Here is a 25,756-nt window from a genome sequence, read left to right on the forward strand (position 1 = left end):
GTGATAAAATTTCAGATTTTTTCTCCCCAGGTTAGCTTTCTTGCAATGGTCTTACAGTGCCAAAAAATATTTCCTGTCCACGTAATAACACACGTGACTACGCCAAAGACTTTGACTGTGTGGATCACTACAAACTGTGGAAAATTCTTCAAGAGATGGGAATACCAGACCACCTGACCTGCCTTCTGAGAAATCTGTATGCAGGTCAAGAAGCAACAGTTAGAACTGGACATGGAACAACAGACTGGTTCCAAAACGGGAGAGCAGTACATCAAGGCTATATATTGTCATCCTGCTTATTTAACTTCTATGCAGAGTACATCATGAGAAATGCCAGGCTGGATGAAGTACAAGCTGGAATCAAGATTGCCAGGAGAAATATCAATAACCTCAGATATGCAGATGATACCATTCTTATGGCAGGAAGCAAAGAACTAAAGAGCCTCTTGATGAAAGTGAAAGAGGAGAGTGAAAAAGTGGGCTTAGAACTCAACATTCAGAAAACTAAGATCATGGCATCCGGTCCCCATCACTTCATGGCAAATAGATGGGGAAACAGTGGAAAGAGTGAGAGACTAGTTTCTTAGGCTCCAAATCATCACTGCAGATGATGAGTGCAGCCATGAAATTAAAAGACACTTGCTGCTCCTTGGAAGAAAAGTTATGACCAACCTAGACAGCATATTAAAAACCAGAGACATTACTTTGCCAACAAAAATCCATCTACTCAAAGCTATGATTTTTCTAGTAGTCACGTATGGATGTGAGAGTTGGACTATAAAGAAAGCTGAGCACCAAAGAATTGATGCTTTTGAACTGTTGTGTTGGAGAAGACTCTTGAGAGTCCCTTGGACTGTAAGGAGATCCAACCAGTCCATCCTAAAGGAAATCAGTCCTGAATGTTCATTGGAAGGACTGATGATGAAGCTGAAACTGCAATACTTTAGCCACCTGACGCAAAGAACTGACTCATTTGAAAAGACCCTGATGCTGGGCAAGATTGAAGGCAGGAGGAGAAGGGGACAACAGGATTAGATGGTTGGATGACACCACTGATTCAAGGGACATGAGTTTGAGCAAGCTCTGGGGGTTGGAGATGGACAGGGAAGCCGAGTGTGCTGCAGTCCATGGGGTCACAGAGTTGGACACAACTGAGTGACTGAACTGAATCTCAAAACTTCCAAATATCTCATGCTGGCTTTCTCAGTCCTCAGCATCTTCATTTGAGGTGTGCCTGCAGCATTGCCTTCTAGGAGATTTATTCCTTTATGCTACTGATGTTCTCTCATGGGCTAAGTGTCAGGTTTCTGTAAGAACAGAGCACTAGTCCATCAGCATTATAAACTTGCTCAGGGAGCAGGGACTTTTTCCTTAGGCAATCTGTCACATCCATCAGTGTGATTTTCAGCAGCATCATAATTCATGTAAACCTCTTTCCAACAGATTTTTTTGAAAGTTTATGCCATGACGCTCTTAAATTTTGTTTAGACAACTTTCTAAATATTCCTTTCATCTTCAATTTTCTGTTTCGCTTGTTTCATTCTAGTTTGTTCATGACTAATAAACTAGTTAAAGTATTGGAGGAACAAGTTGGTGGAGGTGCAGGTGGACTTGAAGTACATCTCTCTCCATGGATACATCAGGAATACAGCTTCAGACACAGAAAAGCACGCAGAACATCAGGTCAGAGTGGACAGGAGTACCTGACATGCAGAAAAGAATATATAGAACCATGCAAAACTCAGTAGGATGAAGGAACTAGGGGGAAAAACAGGAGTGTTAGTAGGAATGGACATGCTTTCCGCAGGTAGGGGAACAGAAGCAGGGGCCCAATCCTCACATCAGAGCAGTTGTCTGAGTTAGAGAGTAACATTTAAGGCTAAGAGTGAAAAAGCTGATCCATGGCAGCCTAAATGGAATGAGAATCAGACAGTCCTTGCCACATTCATACATATTCTGGACAGGGATGCAGATCCCCTGGAAGGGATCAAGGGGGTGTGAGGGAGAAGATTGTGGTGGGAAATGCCTGTGGAGGAAAGGCAGGAAGCCATGGAAGCAAGGCGGTACTGCTGAGTCACGTGTAGGGGGTGGAGCCATCACCATAGCCTCTCTCTCCTCATGAGCCAGCATCGGCAGCTGAACAACAGAGACACTAACCCATCAAACGTCTGATGCACTGAACTGCAGATCAGGACCCCACCCAGGGTGCTCCTTTAAGTGCCCGATGCACCAATATACAGAGTAGGACTCCAGCCAGGGGGGCCCCTCTACGTGTCTGATGTGCCAAACATCAAAGAAGGACCCCAAGCAAGAGAGCCTCTAAATGCCTGTACAGGCAGAGCTATGGAGAAACTCTGGCCAAAGAGGCTTTCTGATCGCCAGCTACAAGAGGCTTGAAAAGAGACTCTGATAGGGCCATAACTCCAGCAGTGGAGGCAATCGGAGTCCCTGAACACTTGGTACCACCAGGATCCCCACTAGCCAAGCAGCTGTGCCACCTTCATGTTCAATTATCACTGGGACAGAGCTGCCACAGGCAAAAAAAAATGTCTTGCTTCTATGCACACAGGGTTGCTTCAGTGGTGTCCAACTCTTTACAACCCTGTAGACTGTGGCCTGCCCAGCTTCTCTGTCAGGGGGTTCTCCAGGCAAGAATACTGGAGCATTGCCCAATACCGGTTGCCATACCCTTCTAGAGCACTATATTTCCTGCTGCCCTAGCCACCAACTCCCCTGAGTACCTGGTGCTGCCAGAACCCCTGAGACTCAAGCAGCTGCACCACCTCTATACCTGGCCTTCACAGGGGCAAACCCAAATCATCCAGGGCGTTCTCAGGAGCAAACCCCAGTGAATGACTCACATGCAGAGATGGAAACAAAATCACAGTTGAAACCCAGGGCCAGTGTGGCTAAGGAAGAAGACCCAAAACCTTCCCACCAGCTGTGCAAGCTGTAGATTAAATCCACATGATCAACTAGGCAGACTCTGTGTCCATGGACTATATATAAGGACATTGAGAGTTCCCACAAAAGAAGATGCACTAGTTCTGATACCTATGGATACTGAAGGCAAGAACACACAGGAGTTTGATCAGATTAGAATCTGAGATGCCCCCACAGCAGGCCCAGAGATCAGCACAGTGTTGGAGGGCATCCTAGGGAGGTTAGGTGGACAGTGACTCCCAGTGAGGGAAGGACTCTGACAGCAGTGACTCAAGAAAAACATTTATTATTTTTATGCTTTGACTTGTTTTGTAGATTCTTTTGGATTTTTTCTTTTTTTTTTTTTTTCCTTTTTTCCCCCCTCTGTTGCAGTTGTCGATTTTATTGGCACTATGAAATTTAATTAAGCTTTTGAACTTTTTCATTTCTCAGTCACATTTTTTATTGCTGTTATAAACCTCTGCCTCTATGTTAGGCTTTTGCAATTCTCTGGAGTTTTCCTTTTTTTTTTTTTTTTTCTTTTCTCTTTTTTATAGTTTTAATTATTTTTAAACCTATTGTATTTTTTCTACATCTATTCTTTTGTTTGCCTTTCCTACTGGCCTTTTCCCCTTGCAGTTAATCTTTAATGTATATAAATCTTCTTCATCTATCTCTATTTAACTTTACATATTCAGTCTTTCTTTCTGTTCTTTCTTTCCTTTCCTCTCAACATATTTGTTGGTTTCATTTTGACTGCTTTATTCCCCACTTGACGCCTTGTTTAGTTGTTGTTGTTTTGTTGTTTTTTTTTTTTCAGTTTGAGCTTTAGTTAGTTCTGCTCTTAACTGCTAGATATAATCTTTGGTTTCCTTTGTTCACCGGGTCAATCTATTATACTTTATTTTTGTTGCACTGTTTTGACTTTGCTTATGGGTGTATGTGTGTAAGTGTATATTCCATTATTTTAATTATTATTTGCCTGATTTTGTAACTGCCATTTGTCTGGAGTTCATCTTTGCTTTCTCATTTAGGGGTATTTGTTTTAATCTCACTTAATGCCATAACAAACCACTTGTGGAATGTTGTTCCTGATCAGAGATTAAGACCTGAGTCTTTGAAGTTGGAGCCCTGACTCCAAGGCCCTAGACTACCAGAGAACTAACCCCAGGGAGTATCAAATAGTGAGAACTCACACAAAGGAAACCACTTGAACACAAGATCCAGCATCTCCCACCACCAGTGGCACCCTGTGCAGGACGCCTCATCTGAACAACAAGCAAAACAAAAATACAAACCCAACCATCAGCAGACAGGATTACCACCTCACTCAACCTTGCCCATCAGAGGAATAACAAACAAATCAACAACAACAACAACAACAACAACAAACTCAGCACAAATCTCACCCTATAGGAAGCTTACAAAACCCACTGGACCAATCTTAGGAGGGCAGAAACCAAAAGGAAGAAAGAATCTAACACTAAAAACTGGGAAAAGGAGACCTCAAACACAATAAGTTAAAAAAAAAAAAAAAGAAAAGGCAGAGAAATAATACATAAATGAAGGAACAAACTAGAAACACAGAAGTCCAAATAAATGAAGAGGAGATAGGAAAACTACCTGAAAAAGGATTCAGAATTATGATAGTAAAGATAATCAGAAACCTTGAAAACAGAATGGAGAAAATGCAAGAATCAATTAACAAAGACCTAGAAAAATTAAAGAATAACCATACAGAGACAAACTACACAATAACTGAAATTAAAAATACTCTAGAAGGAATCGATAGCAGAATATCTGAGGCAGTAGAACAAATCAGTGAGTTGGAAGATAAAAAGGTGGAAATAACTTCTGAAGAGTAGAATAAAGTAAAAAGAATGAAAAGAACTAAGGGTAGTCTCAGAGACCTCTGGGACAATATCAAAAGCACCAACATTTGAATTATAGGGGTCCCAGAAGAAGAAGAGAAAAAGAAAGGGTATGAGAAAATTTTTGAAGGGATTAGAGTTGAAAATTTCCCCAACGTGGAAAAGGAAATAGTCAATCAAGTCCAAGAGGCACAAAGAGTCCCATACAGGATAAACCCAAGGAGAAAAATGCCAAGACACATACTAATCAAATTAACAAAGATTAACACAAAGACAGAATATTAAAAGCAGCAAGGGAAAAGCAACAAATAACATACAAGGGAAACCCCTGTACGTTTAACAGCTGATCTCCCAGCAGAAACTCTGCAGGCCAGAAGGGAATGACAGGATATATTTAAGGTACTGAAAGGGAAAAATCTACAACCAAGATTACTCTACCTGATAAGGATCTCATTCAAAACTGATAGAGAAATAAATAGCTTTTCAGACAAGTAAAAGTTAAGAGAATTCATTAACGCCAAACCAGCTGTACAACAAATGTTAAAAGGACTTATATAGTCAAGAAATACAAGAGAAGAAAAAGATTAAAAAAAAAAATCTACAAAAACAAATCCCAAAAAATTAAGAAAATGATAATAGGAACATATATATCAATATTTACCTTAAATGTAAATGGATTAAATGCTCCAACCAAAAGACAGAGTAACTGAATAGATACAAAAACAAGACCCATACATATGCTGTCTACAACAACCCACTTCAGACCTAAAGACACATATAGACTGAAAGTGAGAGGATGGAAAAATATATTCCATTCAAATGGGAAGCAAACAAAAGCTGGAGTAGCAATCCTCATATCAGACAAATAAACCTTAAAATAAAGAATATTACAAGAGACAAGGAAGGACACTACATAATGATCAAGGGATCAATCCAAGAGCAAGACATAACAATTGTAAATATCTATGTACCCAAGATAGGAGTATCTCAATACATAAGACAAACACTAACAGATACAAAAGGAGAAGTTGCCAGTAACACAATAATAGTAGGAAACATTAACACCCCACCCATACCAATGGACAGATCATCAAAACAGAAAATTAATAAGGAAACACAAGTCTTAAATGATACATTAGATGAGATGGATCTCATTGATATCTTCAGGACATTTCATCCAAATGCAGAAGAATACATCTTCTTCTCAAGTGCACATGGAACATTCTCCAGGATAGACCACATCTTGGGTCACAAATTAAACCGCAGTAAATTTAAGAAAATTGAAATCATATCAAGCATCTTTTCCAACCACAACCCTATGAGTCTAGATGTCAATTACAAGAAAAAAGTTTAAGAAACACAAACACATGGAAATTAAACAATATGTCTCTAAACAACCAACAGATTATTGAAGAAATCAAAAGGGAAATCAAAAAATTTCTAGAAACAAATGACAATAAAAACATGACAACTCAAAACCTATGGGATGCAGCAAAAGCAGTTCTAAGAGGGACGTTTATAGCAATACAATCCTACCTCAAGAAATAAGAAAAACATCAAACAGACAACCTAATTTTATACCTAAAACAACTGGAAAAAAGAACAACAAAAAAACCTCAACATTAGTAGAAGGAAAGAAATCATAAAGATCCAAGCAGAAATAAATGAAAAAGAAAGGAAAGAAACAATAGTAAAGATTAATAAAACCAAAAGCTGGTTCTTCGAGAAAATAAACAAAACTGACAAACCTTTAGCCAGATTCAAGGAAAAAAGAGAGAAGAATCAAATCAACAAAATTAGAAATGAAAAAGGAGGGATTACAATAGACAATGCAGAAATACAAAGGATTTTAAGAGACTATCATGAACGACTATATGGCAATAAAATGGATAACCTGGAAGAAATGGACAGATTCTGGGAAAAGTTCAATCTCCCAAGACTGAACCAGGAAGAAATAGAAATTATGAACAATACAATTACAAGCACTGAAGTTGAAGATGTGATAAAAAAAAAAAAAAAAAAACCTCCCAAAAAACAAAAGCCCAGGACCATGTGGCTTCACAGGAGAATCCTATCAAACATTTAGAGAGGAGCTAATGTCTATCCTTCTAAAACTCTTCCAAAAACTGGCAGAGGAAAGAACACTTCCAAACTCATTCTATGAGGCCACCATCCCCCTGATACCAAAACCAGACAAAAACAACACAAAAAAAGAAAACTACGGGCAAATATCACTGATGAACGTAGATGCGAAAATCCTCAACAATATTTTAGCAAACAGAAGTCAACAACACATCAAAAAGCTCATACACCATGATCAAGCTAAGTCTGTTCCAAGGATGCAAGGCTTCTTCAATATATGCACACCAATCAATGTAATATGCCTTATGAACAAACTGAAAGATAAAAACCATATGATCATCTCAGTAGATGCAAAAAAAGCCATTGACAAAATTCAGCACCCATTTATGATTAAAACTCTTCAAAAAATGGGCACAGAAGGAACCTATCTCAACAGAGCACAGGCCATATATGATAACCCTACAGCAAATAGTATTCTCAGTGGTGAAAAACTGAGAGCATTGCCCCTAAGATCAGGAACAAGACAAGGTTGTCCACTTTTGCCGCTATTATTCAACATAGTTCTGGAAGTCCTAGATACAGCAATCAGAGAAGAAAAAGAAATAAAAGGAGTCCAGATCAGAAAAGAAGAAGCAAAGCTCTCACTGCAGATGACATGATACTGTACATAGAAAACCCTAAAGATAGTATCAGAAAATTATTAGAGCTAATCAGTTAATTTAGCAAAGTTGCAGGATACAAAATCAATACACAGAAATCACTTGCATTTCTATATACTAACAATGAAAAATGAGAAAGAGAAATTAAGGAATCAATCCCATTCACCATTGCAACAAAAATAATTAAATATCAAGGAATAAACTTACCTAAGGAGACAAAAAAAAAACTGTACACAGAAAATCATAAGACACTAATTAAAGAAATCAAAGATGACAAATCAAATGGAGAAATATTCTATGTTCCTGGGTAGGAAGAATCAATATTGTGAAAATGACAACAGTACCACACACAATCTACAGATTCAATGCTATCCCTATCAAATTTCCATTGACATTTTTCACAGAAATAGAACAAAAAATTTCACAATCCATATGGAAACACAAAAGACCCTGAATAGCCAAAGCAGTCTTGAGAAAAAAGAACAGAGCTGGAGGAATCAACCATTCTGACTTCAGATTATACTGCTGCTGCTACTGCTAAGTCACTTCAGTCATGTCTGACTCTGTATGACCCCATAGACGGCAGCCCACCAGGCTCCCTCATCCCTGGGATTCTCCAGGCAAGAACACTGGAGTGGGTTGCCATTTCCTTCTCCAATGCATGAAAGTGAAAAGTGAAAGGGAAGTTGCTCAGTCGTGTCTGACTCTTCACAACCCCGTGGGCTGCAGCCTACCAGGCTCCTCCATCCTTCTCTGTCAGATTATACTACAAAGCTACAATCATCTGGACAGTATGGTACTGGAAACAGAAATAATACAGACCAATGGAACAAGATAGAAAGCCCAGAAATAAACCCATGTACCTATGAGTACCTTATTTTTGACAAAGGAGGCAAGAATATACAATGGGGCAAAACCACCCTCTTCAATAAATGGTGCTGGGAAAACTGGACAGCTACATGTAAAAGAATGAAATTAGAACACTTCCTAACACCATACACAAAGATAAACTCAAAATGGATTAAAGACCTAAATGTAAGACCAGAAACTATAAAACTCTTAGAAGAAAACATAGGCAGAACATTCAATGACATAAATCAAAGCAAGATCCTCTACAACCCACCTCCTAGAGTAATGGAAATAAAAACAAAAGTAAACAAGGGGACCTGATTAAACTTAAAAGCTTTTGCACAGCAAAGGAAACTATAAGCAAGGTAAAAAGACAACCCTCAGAATGGGAGAAAATAATAGCAAATAAAACAACTGAAAAGGGATTAATTTCCAAATTAATACAACTCAATACCAAAAAATAAAAAAAAAAAAAAAAACAAAAACAAAAACCAATCACAAAGTGGGAAAAATACCTAAACATGCATTTCTCCAAAGAAGACATAGAGATGGCTAACAAACACATGAAAAGATGCTCAACATTGCTCATTATTAGAGTAATGCAAATCAAAACCACAATGAGATTTTACCTCACACTGGTCAAAATGGCCATCATCAAAAAGTCTACAAACAATAAATGCTGGAGAGGGTGTGAAGAAAAGGGAACGTTCTTGCCCTTTTGGTGGGAATGTAAATTGATACAACCACTATGGAAGATGGTATGGAGATTCCTTAAAAAACTAGGAATAAAATCATCATATGACCCAGCAATCCCACTCCTAGGCATACATCTTCATGAAACCAAAATGGAAAAAGACACATGTATCCCATTGTTCACTGCAGCACTATTTACAATAGCTAGAACATGGAAGCAACCTAGATGTCAAACAACAGATGAATGGATAAAGTGTGGTACATATACACAGTGGAATATTAAGAGTGAAGTAAGTCTAAAACAGAAAGATAAATATTGTATCCTAATGCATAGAAATCTAGAAAATGGTACTAGAAACCTAGAAAAATGGTACTAAAGAATTTATTTGTAGGTCATCAGTGGAGAAACAGACATATAGAATACTCTTATGGACATGGGGAGAGGGGAGGAGAGGGTGAGGTGTATGGAAAGAGTAACATGGAAACTTACATTACCATATGTAAAATAGATAGCCAATGGGAATTTGCTGTATGGCTCAGGAAACTCAAGCTGGGGCTCTGTGTCTACCTGGAGGTTTGGGATGGGGAGGGAGATGGGGGGGGAAGTTCAGAAGGGAGGGAATATATGTATGTATGCCTATGACTGATTCATGTTGAGTTCTGACAGAAGACAACAAACATCTGTAAAGCAATTATTTTTCAATAAAAAATAATTTTTTTAAAAAAGGGAAAGTATTAGTTGCTTAGTCACAGCTGACTCTTTGAAACCCCACAGACCATAGTCTTCCAGGCCCCCCTTTCCATGGAATTCTCCAGGCAAGAATGGTAGAGAGGGTAACCATTCCTTTCTCCAGGGGATCTTCCTCAACCAGGGATTGAACTTGGTTCTCCTGCATTGCAGGCAGGTTCTTTACTGTCTGAGCCACGAGGGAAGCCCTATAAACCAGTTGTCTAATGTCAAACTCACTTGATACATAAATGGTTAAGATATTTTAGGTTTTGCCATATGCATTTTCTTTTATTAGTTTTTATTTATCATGGTCACTAAAATCCTTCAGCAACTTGTCTTTCTGTGTTTTTTAGTCTTGTATAGTACCTTACTATTCAATCATATGCTTCATAGCTGTACCACATTGACATATCTACAGCAACTCCAATCTCTATGTGACTGATATTGACAGATGCTACCTTTCTTCTTCTCACTGTTAATCATATCACTTAATGCAATTACACACAAAGTCATAAAACAGAAAAAAGAATGCAACAAAATATTCATTCTCAACAAAGGCATCTGTTATATGGTAATAGCCCTGAGTCAAAATTAATGGCTTATATCAATCAAGGTTAAAAGAGTAAGTTAACACAAACTTTAAGAAAAAATTTAAGTGGTTCAAAGCCTTTTAGGTCTTGGGATTTAGGGATGCTATGGGATCTTTTAACCAAGCTGTTTACATATCTAGGTCCATATGAGTTATACCTTTTTGGCTGAAATAATTTCAATGCCATCTATGTCACTATTTAGGATATTTGAAAAATTATAATTATTTATAATTAGGACTATAAATGTGCAAAAGTGTCAATCTCCAAAAGGAGGAAAAATATATTGCAGAAAAAATTTACAGAAAAGAATTTTGAGTGTCTACCCTTGACCACACTCTCAGTCTTCTGAGGACCAACAAGTCCATTATCTCAGGGGATGTTGGAGCAGAAGCTGATTTGCTCATGAGGTTGTTTTGGACTCATCTCCAGCTGAATGCTCCCTTCACTCTGCCCACTGTCTTGCTTCTGTCATTTTCTAGATGTGGACACTCTATTCTCCTACATCTTCAAACTCCTACAAACCGCTGCATCCTTTCTGCAGTCTAGGTTATTCCTTTCTTTACTATTCATGTGTTTCACACTGAATGATCACTGCTTAGCCCCAAGACTCTTCTTATATGATTTGTCCCCCATTAACAGACCAAGACTTGAAGCCCATTGTGCCCTGACCCTATCCCTCCATCTAGGCTGCAGCTTCCAGTTGGTCCTATGTCAGAAAGCAAACACACTGGCAGTCAGCACAAGTGTGTTCATGTACTCATACCAAACTCCCTTCACCCCTCTACCCTGCTTCTTTCTCTGGATTGCTGTGGCATTATAAGGTGGTAGATCAAAGAACTGTGATGAAAATCAATGAACAAATTCATCTAAAATCTTATAGAATAAAAGAGCAAAATGCATATTCAATAACTGTTTCCTTTATGCGTTTTCACATGCTACCCAGTTTAGAGTAACAACTAGAGCCCTAAAAATGTGGCTACCCATGTTTATATCAATAACTTAAACAAGAACATAAAAACAACATTTATAAAGAATGCAAGTAATACTGCTTACAGGACATGACAAAGTAAAGACTGGGCTGAAGTAATAAAATAACATCTAGTGAGGATAAATGTTAATGTTATTTGGTTCCAAAAATATGTATAAACTCATTAATATAAAAAAATAATTTAGCCCAGGCCCCATCAGACAAATTAATTCCCTTAACAGTATCTCCTGTCAGTAATTTTTCCACTGTTTAAACCATAGCTCACTATTGCCCAAAATAGCCTATGCCACTTTTGAAAAAAATCCAGTGATAAGAGAATTCTTTCTATTATTGCATTAAATTTTGCTTTGTTTTAACATATAGTAATTTAACCTCTATCTTTGGATATCAGCCATTCAGACGTTTGAAGAGAGCTCTCAGAAGAAAAAGCTATCGCATCACTTTTTCTTTATGCTTCTCACTTCCTTTGACAGTTCCTCATAAGACATCTTCTTAAATCCCTGAAGTATTCTTGTCCTTCACCTCAGATACTAAATTATATCAATATGTCTCAAAGTGCAAGATGCAGAAATGAATACATCAAGAGGATGTGATTGCCAGTTAACCCAAGAGCTGGACTTGGACAGTGGGAATCTTGTCCTTCCCCACCCCCTTGTCTGACCAGTGTTCCCATAGTCAGAGCTGTTTCAAGAATGCAGCCTTGAGAGAGTAGTGTGGTTTGAGACCATCCAGTGACTGAACCCCTTTAAGACCTCCCTGGAAGGAGAAGTGTTAGTTACTTCAGTCGTGTCCAACTTTTTGTAACCCCATGGGCTGTAGCCTGCCAGGCTCCTCTGTCCATGGGATTCTCCAGGCAAGAATGCTGCAGTGGGTTGTCATGTCCTCCTCCAGGGAACCTTCCCCACCCAGGGATAGAACCCATGTCTCTTACGTCTCCTGCTTTGGCAGGCGGGTTCTTACCACTAGCACCACCTGGGAAGAGGAGTGGGAAGGCCTCTTTATAAACTTCTAAAATACTATTCCTCTTGTACCTACCTAAGACAAGCCTTGTATGTAAATTCCTTTTCTTATTGAAACTGCCCTCTGCCAGTCTGGAGTGGTCTGCCTCTTTCTTGTGACTTCCTTGCTGTCTGTCTATGTGGACCAGTTTTAGATTTCACCTGGAGAACTCTCAAGGTTATGAACAAACACAGATACTTCAGGTGGAAGCACATAATAGCACATAAACCACATCATCTCCAATACTTGATCTATTCATATAATCTTATGACACATAAAGGCAGGGTAGGAAAGACCTAGTTAGTAAGTCACTTTAGTTGTGTCCAACTCTTCATAACCCTATGGATTGTAGCTCATGGGATTCTCCAGGCAAGAATATTGGAGTAGATTGTCTTGCCCTTCTCCATGGGATCTTCCTGACCCAGGGATCAAACCCACAACTCTCACATCTCCTGCAATGGTAGGGAAGTTCTTTACCCCTAGCACCCTCTGGAAAGCCTATATATAAATGAAAGTGTCTGAAGTTCTTGACTGACTTCAAGCTTACTATGAGCCAATTTTATGATACAGCTAATCAAACATTTAAGCAAATTCAATGGCTTTAATAGAGGTATGATAGCCAGGCCTTCAGTTCAGTTCAGTTGCTCAGTCATGTCTAACTCTTTGCGACCCCATGAATCGCAGCACGTCAGGCCTCCCTGTCCATCACCAACTTCCAGAGTTCACTCAAACTCAAGTCCATTGAGTCAGTGATGCCATCCAACCATCTCATCCTCTGTTGTCCCCTTCTCCTCCTGCCTTCAATCTTTCCCAGCATCAGGGTCTTTTCAAATGAGTCAGCCCTTCGCATCAGGTGGTCAAAATATTTGAGTTTCAGCTTCAACATCAGTCCTTCCAATGAACACTGAGGACTGATTTCCTTTAGGATGGACTGGTTGGATCCCCTTGCAGTCCAAGGGACTCTCAAGAGTCTTCTCCAACACCACAGTTCAAAAGCATCAATTCTTTGGCACTCAGTTTTCTTTATAGTCTAACTCTCACATCCATACATGACCACTGGAAAAACCATAGCCTTGACTAGATGGACCTTTGTCTACCCCTTAGAAATCAATATTCTTATTACACACTGCATCGATTATACCATATCTGGAATACTGTTTCCATTCTTAGAAAATATTCATTGTTGGAATCTTGACAAACCAACATGTAATCAGGAAACAGTATCCAGGAAGTTAGGGCAGTCTCATAACCATGTGATTTGAAGACCTGCTGATGTAACATGACATCTCAGGTCAGGAGAAAAAAGAACTAACCAGGGATGGCTGCTGTCAAAACTCTGAAGTGTAACACCTGGAAGAGAGCCATGGAGCAGACTAGACAAATGGATGAAAGCTACAGGGAGGCAAGATCTGGAATACTATCTACTTTGGCTTGTGGTATATTCACAATCACTAATGCTATTCCATTAGAGGTGGATTTCTGTTCAGCAAGAATAATGTGTTACAGATTCAGACATTAGTGGCAGTTTGAGTAAATCTCTAATTTCCCTTCAAAAGCTAAGCTACTGTGATTTCTAATGCCAAAATTCCCCACCAGTTCAAGAAAAAAAATGGGCATATTGATAGATAATGTAGAGGCAGAAAAAGAAAGCTGTAAGGGCATCATGCGACATTCTTGTGAGACAGAGAAGGACTTGCCTATAGCATTAGTGCGTCATTTCCCTGATGGCTCAGATGGTAAGGAATCCACCTGCAATTCAGGAGACCTGGGGTTCAGTCCCTGGGTTGGGAAGATCCCTGTAGAAGGGAATGGCTACCCACTCCATTATTCTTGCCTGGAGAATTCCATGGACAGATGACCCTGGCGGGCTACAGTCCATGGGGTTGCAAAGAGTTGGACATGGCTGAACAACACTTTCACTACTTTCAATCCTGGTCCACTGTGATGCTTACCTCTGGCAGGTCATTTCCTACCAACCTGAGACCACTCTGCCCTGTACCTGCTGGTGTCTGCTTCTCCCAGAAGCTTCAACTGCAAGAAGCAACAGGGAGGGGGCGTTAATTGTCTCCATTAATTATCTTACACACTAACCTCTGAAGGCCCTTTTGAAAGTGTTTTTTCTACATTAAAGTGCAATTTTTGATGAAATATTAGATGTCATTTAAATCACTAAGAAAAATTATGTATGTTAATATATATCCATACATGCATTTAATCAAGCATACACAAACATTTATTTCAAGTGTCACTCTTAACTCATTTCTCAAAGCAGGCAAAAGGTAATACTTTTCATTTATCTGCTCTTATTTAGTAAGTTAGGAATTAAATTAGTAAAAATATAAGTTAGGTGTAATAAAAATGCAAGATTCTAAGTAGACGATAAATTGGTAGGCTAGTGAAGAATAAAAGTTCTGAGCGAAACTTGTGTACCTAACTGTCACTATGATTGGTAATAATTTTAAAATATTAGGTATTAGAAAAGTATTACAGTTAGTATTTGATGTTCCTATTCTGTTTTTTTTTTTTTTTTGCACTTCCTGGATTTTATTTAGTGAAATGTGACTTTTTAAAAAAACTTACAGTTTGCTTGGTGAAAAGCAAGAACTATACATGTTTCTTCTTTCCAGGAAAAGGAAAAAAGAAAAAAAAAGTAGTTGGTAGATTTAACATTAGATAATAATTTAAAAGTTTCCATAAAGTGAGAAAGGCTGAAGTCATTATTGTAAGTGGCCTTCCTCTCCCTTATCATTTTAACCACGTCTTGGTATGTAATTACTAACAACAAGGAGACTATAAATATCCTCAAGCATTATTCACATGGAGAGAAGTGCTTATGGGTGCAGGTCTTGGTACTTGACCATCAATTTCCCTAAAGTAGTGTGGGTGTGAAACGGAGAGTTAAAGTTGTTGAACACAGAACTCAGGTATAATTTTCATGCTCTGGCAGCTCTGCTTCTCTTTTATAAGGCAACCACAAAGAAAAATGCCATTACTCTGCTACATGCCTCTCGAGTAACAGGTGTGGTCTCTCTAGATGAACAATAATGATGCCCCAAGAATTAAATAATGAAAACACTGCTGCTGCTGCTGCTGCTGCTGCTGCTGCTGCTGCTGCTGCTGCTGCTGCTGCTAAGTTGCTTCAGTCATGTCTGACCCTGTGCGACCCCATGGACGGCAGCCCACCAGGCTCCTGCATCCCTGGGATTCTCCAGGCAAGAACACTGGAGTGGGTTGCCATTTCCTTCTCCAATGCGTGAAAGTGAAAAGTGAAAGTGAAGTCGCTCAGTTGTGTCCAACTCTTAGCGGCCCCATGGACTGCAGCCTCCCAGGCTCCTCCGTCCATAGGATTTTCCAGGCAAGAGTACTGGAGTGGAGTGCCACTGCCTTCTCCCGATATGCTATCTAATTGGTCATAACTTTTCTTCCAAGGAATAAGTGTCTTTTATTTTATTTAATATAAATTTATTTATTTTAATTGGAGGTTAATTACTTTACAATATTATATTGGTTTTGCCATACATCAACATGAATCTGCCACAGGTATACACGTGTTCCCCATCTTGAACCCCCTCCCTCCTCCCTCTCCATACCATCCCTCTGGGTCGCCCCAGTGCACCAGCCCCAAGTATCCAGTGTCATTAATTTCATGGCTGCAGTCACCATCTGCAGTGATTCTGGAGCCCAAAAAAATTAAGTCTGACACTCTTTCCCCTGTTTCCCCATCTATTTCCCATGAAGTGATGGGACCAGATGCCATGATCTTTGTTTTCTGAATGTTGAGCTTTAAGCCAACTTTTTCACTCTCCTCTTTCACTTTCATCAGGAGGTTTTTTAGTTCCTCTTCACTTTCTGCCATAAATGTGGTGTCATCTGCATATCTGAGGTTATTGATATTTCTCCTGGCAATCTTGATTCCAGCTTGTGCTTCTTCCAGTCCAACGTTTCTCATGATATACACTGCATAGAAGTTAAATAAGCAGGGTGACAGTGTACAGCCTTGACAAACTCCTTTTCCTATTTGGAACCAGTCTGTTCTAACTGTTCTAACTGAACCATGTCCAGTTCTAACTGTTGCTTCCTGACCTGCATATAGGTTTCTCAAGAGGCAGGTCAGGTGGTCTGGTATTCCCATCTCTTTCAGAATTTTCCACAGTTTATTGTGATCCATACAGTCAAAGGCTTTGGCATAGTCAATAAAGCAGAAATAGATGTTTTTCTGGAACTCTCTTGCTTGTTCCATGATCCAGCAGATGTTGGCAATTTGATCTCTTTCTCTGCCTTTTCTAAAACTAGCTTGAACATCAGGAAGTTCACGGTTCACATATTGCTGAAGCCTGCCTTGGAGAATTTTAAGCATTACTTTACTAGCATGTGAGATGAGTGCAATTGTGCGGTGGGTTGAGCATTCTTTTGCATTGCCTTTCTTTGGGATTGGAATGAAAACTGACCTTTTCCAGTCCTGTGGCCACTGCTGAGTTTTCCAAATTTGCTGGCATATTGAGTGCAGCACTTCCACAGCATCATCTTTCAGGATTTGAAATAGCTCAACTGGAATTCCATCACCTCCACTAGCTTTGTTCGTAGTGATGCTCTCTAAGGCCCACTTGACTTCACATTCCAGGATGTCTGGCTCTAGGGGAGTGATCACACCATTGTGATTATCTGGCTCGTGAAGATCTTTTTTGTACAGTTCTGTGTATTCTTGCCCCCTCTTCTTAATATCTTCTGATTCTGTTAGGTCCATACTATTTCTGGTATCTTTTATCGAGCCCATCTTTGCATGAAATGTTCCCTTGGTATCTCTAATTTTGTTGAAGAGATCTCTAGTCTTTCCCATTCTGTTGTTTTCCTCTATTCCTTTGCATAAGATTGCTGAGGAAGGCTTTCTTATCTCTTCTTGCTATTCTTTGGAACTCTGCATTCAGATGCTTATATCTTTCGTTTTCTCCTTTGCTTTTCTCTTCTCTTCTTTTCACAGCTATTTGTAAGGCCTCCCCAGACAGCTATGAGTTAGCTATTACAAAACCTATGTGCTAATATTTGGTTTCTAAGATTATGCATCAATAGCTCACTCTCAGTTGAATTACTAAATGTGAATAAATTGTATTGGAATGCTAACTCACCAAACTAATTGTGTGCAATGATGAGGATTGCATGTTTTTGATATATTTGATAAAAACAGTGGAGCTAACTGATCATGTGGTTCCAATGAGCAGACATATTTCCAGAACAAACACGGCAAAGAGAAATAAGTATGTCTGTCTGATTAAGGACCTGTAACAAATGTGAAGATTGAGATGCATCAGAGTGAAACTCATCATTTCAGTGACAGGTATGGCTGTGCATACACTACTTAAACATCTTAAATTACTGAGAATTGTTATGCACAGACTTCTTTTGTTAGTTCAGAATAGGATCATCTTAGATATCCATGGCTAAAACTTAGAGATTGTTTTTTAATACCAGTGATAGACAACTTTAAATATTTATAAGTGAATACAATTATTTTTATGAACAATAAGAAAACAGGAAAGAGAAAGGTTGTCTACTAATATTCTGCTCAAAATTAGTAACATAAAAGCCTGCAGCCTTATTTGCTACATAGGGTGACCAACAAGAGAAGATTTAGAGCTAAGTTATGTTGTAAGTACATTACATAACAGTATAGAATGTCCAGAGCATCAGTCTCCTCTACTGAACATTCCATTTTACCTGTTTTTTTTTTCCTCCTTGTCTTCTCCAAGTCCTGAATGCTTCTGATGTGTGGCAGAATCTGTTTGTAACGTCTTTCAAAGCCAGAAGCACATATCTGCTCACTGAAGCACGTTAGTGTCCTCAGAGTCCTTTATTACCTTTCAGTTCCCTTCTGAAACCATTATCAAATATCCCTTCTAGCTCTTGACTTTTCAGCTCCACTCTCGTTTCTGCTAATTTCATCCCAAGACAAAGACAGACCATGATCTAATGGTTAGAGTACGAAGTGTGGCAGGGTCTCATTTGGTGTCTCCGCTTCCCACAAAGGGACTGATTCACTGCATGGCCCTGGGTGAGTTACTTAGCCTCCATTGCCCCTCATGAACCTGAGTCTTAATAACACCTACCTCACCGGGGGTTATGAGAATTCATTAATAAGCTATCATTATCGGTCTTCATTATGCACCTGTGTGCAACTCGAAACAATCCCTCTTGTTCTAATTGAGCAGCAGAGTGTGTTTTTTCCTGTGGTTTTATTTTTTTTTATGTGTGGGGAGGAACCGTTGTACACTCCCTCTACTCCTGCTCAAGAAGGCCATTAGGACCAGACCACATACTTTATCCGGGTAATTCAGCCTCGTGGAATTTTTCAAGTCATACAGCAACCTAGATGTTGACACTGAGAAATTAAAATGATGATTATTAAGCTGGGTTCCCATCCATTGCAAAGTGACAGGCTCATTTTTCTCTCTTCACAACTGCCAGCTAGCTGGCCCCTCTGCTTCTCAAAGCAGCAAAGTTTTAAAGAAGCGAGGAACATTACCAGAGCCACAGTGCAATAACTCTAATAAACTGCACCTGTGGATGACTCGCTGGTTTATTTATATACTGTATCACAGGTCATTAACAGAAAATAACCCACTGAGATACAACATTCTTGTTTACAGTGAGGTTCTGGTGGTGACAGCAGGAATATAAAACACAAAATCAACAGGGAACACTGAACTAATAAAAAGACAAGGGTCTATAAAGCATAGGAAAAAAAAAACAAAGCCAACTGTGCAGGCAAAAATAAAATAAAATAAACTTCTATCATAAAACAATCAAAAGCTATGGTATATTTATAGAGACCAGAGAACCCAAAGACCTACTGAGCTGGAATATTTATGGGTGTCAGATTCAAAGTCAAGAAATCTGTGTGCTGTTGGGAATGAAAGCTTGATCAGTTGGATGTATCCTTAGCAAAACAGACTTATTTCTCCTGCTTTGGGTTGTCTTTATCAAACTTTCCAGCCAATAGGCTTTCAGCCATCTTAGTAATGAGGTTCTACAATTAACCTCTCAAAAAGTTAATGTATGTTGAGTTTAGAAAATGCTTGCCAAGAAATTCTTATTCTAAAAAGTAAAATTTTGACCACACTTTCACTATCATGCCATTTCTCAATCTTTATTGCTAAGAATGATGGAAACTTTCTTTACAAGCAGTTGATCCCTGGTAAGTAGTATAACCTTAAGTTTTATTGAGACCATTTGCCTTGATAAAACTTCCCTAGTCCTGAATCACAGTATTTGATATTTTATACTTTGATTGTATATTTAAGGCTGTATCCCTCTACCATTTTTCTCTTAAACACTAACACTTTTCAAGATGAATGATGCAAAATTTACAACAAATGTTATTATAAAAAGCATTCAGGTGATTCTGGAAGAAAAGGAGAAGAATAAAGAAAGGAAGGGATTAGGGAAGGATGGAGAGAAGGGAGGGAGGAAGGAAGGAAAAAAGAGGGAGAGAGAGGAGGAGGAAGAGATGGAGGCAGGCAGGTGAGTTGGACTCTTAAAAGCACGTTTTCTTGTCAGTCCCTCCTGAGACTACTTTAACTATAGTCCTTTTGATGTGGATACTGTGACAGTGATACAAACAATACTTAATTTAATCAAATCTTCTAGAGAGTTGCTGCACAATAATTCTCAACCACCCCATGCCACAGCTGAAATTAGTCTTTTTGCTTCCAGGCTTCTGTGCTTTTGCCTCTTCAACACAAGCCATCTAGTTTTGTAACAAATATTTATTTCTGCTTCATGCAAAACAAGTGAAAAGAATAAGATGAATCTCAGCTTCTATGAACTTATCTATTCAGAAGCTAAAATCCTTGAAGGCAGTCACTGTTTTGCTCACCAATGTATCCCCAGCACTTAGAATAACTCCAGGCAGGGGTCCCCAAACTCTGGGATCTAATGCCTGATGATCTGAGTGGAGCTGATATGCTAATAATAGAAATAAAGTGCACAATAAATGAAATACACTTGAATCATCCACAAACCATCCTCTCCCTACCCCCAGTCCATGGAAAAATTGTCTTCCATGAAACCGGTCCCAGGTGCCAAAAAGGTGGAGAGCACTGTGATAAGTGGTCAAAAATATGTGTTAAATGAAGAAATGAGTGAATGAATGAATGAAACAGAGATGAGAAATGACTTTAGGGCTATAGAGATAATGTCTGTATATAAAGAATCTATTTCAGTGTTGGTCAAATAGAGTTGCTCAATTAAATAGTAGTTGTTCACCTTTCAAAATGGAAACTAATATTATTGGAAAACTCTTTGTGATGGCAGTAGCAAACTTTCTGAGTCAACAAGAGAAGTCTGGTTTAGGATGGATAAAGATTACCAAAGGAAAGCAATCTAAGTAGAGAAAAATCATATTACCTGGGGAGCCAAGAGGTCAAAAATGAATAGTGCATACTCTGTGCAGGTAAGTGTTGCTAACATCTCTAAAATGATCACTGGTCACACCATCTCCAACACTGGAAGCTTTTGTGAAATGCTATTTGTAAGATGTTATGGAATCTTTAGCTAATAAAAACCACAGATACTGAAAATAGGCCAATCCTTATAAATTCATTAATTATTTCCCTGGTGGCTCAGACAGTAAAGAATCTGCCTGCAATGCAGGAAACCTGGGATCCATCCCTGGGTCAGGAAGATCCCCCTGGAAGAGGAAATGGCAACCCACTCCACTTTTCTTACCTGGAAAACCCCGTGGACAGAGGAGCCTGGCAGGCTACAGTCCATAGGGCCAAGAGTCGGACATGATTGAGCAACTAACACTTTGGAAACAATTTAAGTAAGATTAGCCACAGCTTTGAAATATCAGAAGGGGAAGTTCATGCTGACTCTTGGCAATCTTCACAGTTTTGAGAATAATCAACCAAGATTGTCAATTTATTTTTTTAAAAAAAGAGCCAGAAAACCAACTTTAGTGCACCAGAGTACAGGCTCTATGAGATGGTTTCCCAGTAGGAGTCCCAATGGTTATCACAGGAACTGGAAAATCGCAAACACTCAACATATTCTAATAAATCAAAGAGTAGCCAGTTCAAGCTGCTTTCCTTTACACAGGCAGCAACTGAAGCCGAGAGAACTTACCAGACTAACTCATAGTCACAGAGTTTGTTAGTGGCAATGTTAGGCCAACACTTCTGATTCTTGGCTCAGCCTTTGGGCTGCTTTCCTTTGTTTATTTTAGCTTATAGTGATTCCGTTAAAGGAATTGGACCCACTAGCAGCTGCTCTCTAGACATTTTCCTGATTTGAATCTTTAGCCATGAGACATACATCTCTATTCTTGTTTCTAGTGAGAGATGAACTGACATCCTGCGCTTGTTTCTGAGGAGGAAATCATTTTGAGCTGAAACACAGCCAGACTGAGGAAGTCCTGCTGAGTCTGAAGGAAGTTCACTCATCCTTTGCAAATGCTCTGGAAGGAAGAGAAAATAATTCTTGTCTTTGCAGTTTTAGCTAGCAAATATTGGGCGACAATCCATTGGATTATTTCCTATGCACCTGTATGTAAATAATCCGAATGGAACTGATTAACATTTAAATTCTAAGTTACTGAAGTATCCAAGGGGAAATTGATTAGATTGACTTGATTTAGTGCCAATGTGGCAAATGCCTTAATGTTTTAAACAAATTGAAGCAGCAATCTGTAATGATTTTGAAACACTATACTTTAAAAAATCTTCACTTGGAAATCTATAAGAAAGTAACGATCTCAGTTTGTTTTTCTTCTCCTTCGTATCAAATAAATTTTGGGTTTATTTTTACAAACATGGAGATACCAGCAATGGATCACTATTGCATCCCTCTGGTGGATTACTTCTAACCCAAATGGCTTTTTTTGTTGTTTAAAGAAACCAGATGTCTTTGGAGGCTTAATATGCTTGGAAAATATGTAAATGATGGCTTTTCCCTGTCAATCTCAGAGTGACAATTCAGTAAGCCCTTCATCCACATCATCTGTAGCATAATAGCATTTTAATTTAGACTGAACCTTTTTGCTTAGCTCATATGTATCTTGCGCATTTTAAGAGAAACTATTTACAGAGAAGTACAAAAGTCCCTAGAGATGCAACATCTCATTTTCAATTCTGTTGGCAGGAATACTAATTACATTATCACATATTCAGCAGCATTCAGCAAAGTTATTTATTCATTCATCCTTAAGACCTGGGATGCCCATCAGGTCAGTTTCAATAAGCAGTACCTTGAGAATCTCGGCTGATGGTACATACAGATAATTAGGTGTAGAGTTGTGAGAAAAATCTCACCCCCAAAAGCTCAGCCTGGAGATTTGCCTGCTTCTTATTTCTTTGAGTGAAAGAAAAAAAATCCAGTTGCTAGAGATGAGGAAACATTTATCACTCAGCTCTCTCCTCACTACTGTTCTGGTTTCTTAATTGAAGTTTGATTTCAGTTCTTAGAATAGCAAATGGAGTTGCTGACAGTTAATAGTAAAGTCCGGGTGAATGGTCTTTTAAGAATATTGTCCTCAATATGGTAAAAATACTGAGAATTTGGAACAATATTGCTCCTCAGTTAATTTTTGAAATATTTTTTTAATGCTACAAACCTTTGAATAATCGTTGCTTAACGATAATGATTTACACTGTAGACCATCTTTTAGTGAGCTTGCTCTACTGAGATGTTAAAGGAACTAGAGAACTCTATAATGAATAGGCATATTTACATTCACATGTTTATTAGTAGTACTAACTCAAAGGTCTAGAGAAAATGAATACCTGACAATGACTAGAGCTTGGAAGACAGCAGTCCCATAACATACATACAGTGTGATCCCAGAAGTTGCCCAATTTCATCAACTAATGATAGCTTTGTTATTAAGCCAGGTTTGCAGCAGTGAAGGCAACGGCACCCCACTCCAGTGCTCTTGCCTGGAAAATCCCATGGACGGAGGAGCCTGGTAGGCTGCAGTCCATGGGGTTGCTAAGAGTCGGACACGACTGAGCGACTTCACTTTCACTTTTCACTTGCACGCATTGGAGAAGGAAATGGCAACCCACTCCAGTGTTCTTGCCTGGAGGATCGCAGGGACAGTGGAGCCTGGTGGGCTGCTGTCTATGGGGTCGCACAGAGTCAGACATGACTGACGCAACTGCAGCAGCAGTGAAAGATGCCTCTGGCCCACCCCACTCAAAAGGTGGAGAAAAAGTGAGGTTATCATACATGCACAAAGTAAATTCCTGGTGGTATCTTTAGAGTTTGCTTTTGTATCAGGTGTGGATTTTCTACCTTTTTGTCTCAGAGATTTGTAAATGACCTTGAATTCGATATCACATCTGGGCTAGATTCCATCTCATCCTGTGTCCAAGCAACCCTTCCCTTTAATATAAGAGAGCCCTATCTTCCCTCCCTACTGTAAGGCTTAACATAAATTCAGATGTAGGAGAGGAGATTCATTCTCAAGGTGTTGCTTCATAGCCAATGTCAAAAGCAACTGAAAAAAAAAAAAAAAAAGCAACCAGAAGCCCAGTTAGAAATCTGACTTTTTGCATATCCTTAATGTCACTTTTCTCCAGAAACAGAGGGTAAAAATGGGTAGGTTGAACAAGCCCAATGGGAAATATTTCTGAAACCGAAATGCTACAGAATATTGTAACATTACAAATCTATTCCTTAGAGATTTAAGATTCTTAATAAACATTCCAGAATGCCAAAGATTTCTTGCTAGCAGGAGGTGACAATGGTGGAAAAATGCTCACTTTCTGAATTTTTTTCTAAGTGAAAATAGTTTTATTTAGAGAGATACACCCTCCACAGACAGAGTGTGGGCCATCTCAGAAGGCAAGAGCAACCCCAAAGCGTGGGGTCAACCTGGAAAGTAAGATCAGTCAATAATTTTTTTATTAGAGACTATGGTGACTTAGGGGCTTCCCTGGTGGTTCAGATGATAAAGAATCTGCCTGCAATGTGGGGCACCTGGTTTCCATCCCTGGGTCAGGAAGATCCCCTGGAGAAGGGAACAGCTACCCACTCCAGTATTCTTGCCTGGAGAATTCCATGGACAGAGGAGCTTGGTGGGCTACAGTCCATGGGGTTGCAGAGAGTGGAACACTACTGAGCGATTAACACTTTCACTTTTCATGGTGGATCTAGGAGCCCAGTTGTCAGCCTCCTAATTGCCATTCCCTTCTTCAGGGGATCTTCCTGACCCAGGGATCAAACCCAGGTCTTCTGCATTATGGGCAGATTTTTACCAGGGAAACCCCAGTAAGGTCAAGGATAATTTGATTTGGGTGAAGAATATATTCAACTTATCCTCATAAATACTCTTAACTTTTACAATGGCGTCAGAAAAAGCTTCTTTTGGTTCATTCCTCTGTGAGATGAGTAAGCTGTACTCTCTCAAGCTGCTGAAGACAGAAGGATATTTATGTAATTACACAGTCCAGATTCCATCAGGAAGCTCTTTTCTGGTCAATAGGGTGGAATATAATCTCTTCCCAATCCTGCAGTGAAGTAAAAAACAGCGATAAGAACTGAAAAAGCATAAAACCCATGCTGGAGAGACAAAGGGTCAGGGCCAAGCCAGCAGGCATGCCATTCCTGTTGTAGTAGGTTGGGATGGAGAAGATTTTAGAGTTCATTTAGGAAAAATGAAACTCTTTAGCAAAAGAATCAATTCTTGGTATATGAAGTGAACTTTCAGTGACTACAAATGGATGTTAAAAACATGCAAATAGCAATAATGGTTCTACTAGACAAAATTGTCCAAGCACAGATTGGGGTGGGGTAAGGAGCTGTGCATAGATGGGCAAAAAATGAGCAGAACTTAGATACTGCAAAAACAGGGGGCATCCAAATGGAACTCACAAAAACAGGGGCATCCAAACTGAGCTCACATTGAGATCTTTCTCTTGGACAAAAACTACCTAAGGGTTTTCTCTAATTTTTTTGGTGTGGAATCATATAAAAATAAATATACCTTTTTCTAATCTGTTGTGATTGTGCTTGAGTTCACAATAAAAAGTTTATAGTGCTCATTCTATGGTATGGATTAGACCATTCCAGTAAATCATTTCCCTATCCGCATGAAATCCTAAAGCTATCTGGACTAACAAGGACCCCTAATTATTGTGGTGAAGATTCTGATGCTAGAATTATACAAACGTGGAAACAGTTCACCTCTCAGAGAGCCCTACGTTGCATGCGTATACTTACTTTATGATACCAGCCAAAGAGACTCACAAGAGCTACACAAGACTGACTCTGGCGCATGATTCTCCTTACAGGAATAACGACTTTTCCAATAATAATGCTTTTCAGAATACACTCATCTTTTGAATTACTTACTTTTTGATGTATTTTCTAAGTTAATC

This window comes from Ovis aries, chromosome 18 (assembly GCF_016772045.2).
Source record: "Ovis aries strain OAR_USU_Benz2616 breed Rambouillet chromosome 18, ARS-UI_Ramb_v3.0, whole genome shotgun sequence".
In the NCBI taxonomy this organism is placed as follows: domain Eukaryota; kingdom Metazoa; phylum Chordata; class Mammalia; order Artiodactyla; family Bovidae; genus Ovis; species Ovis aries.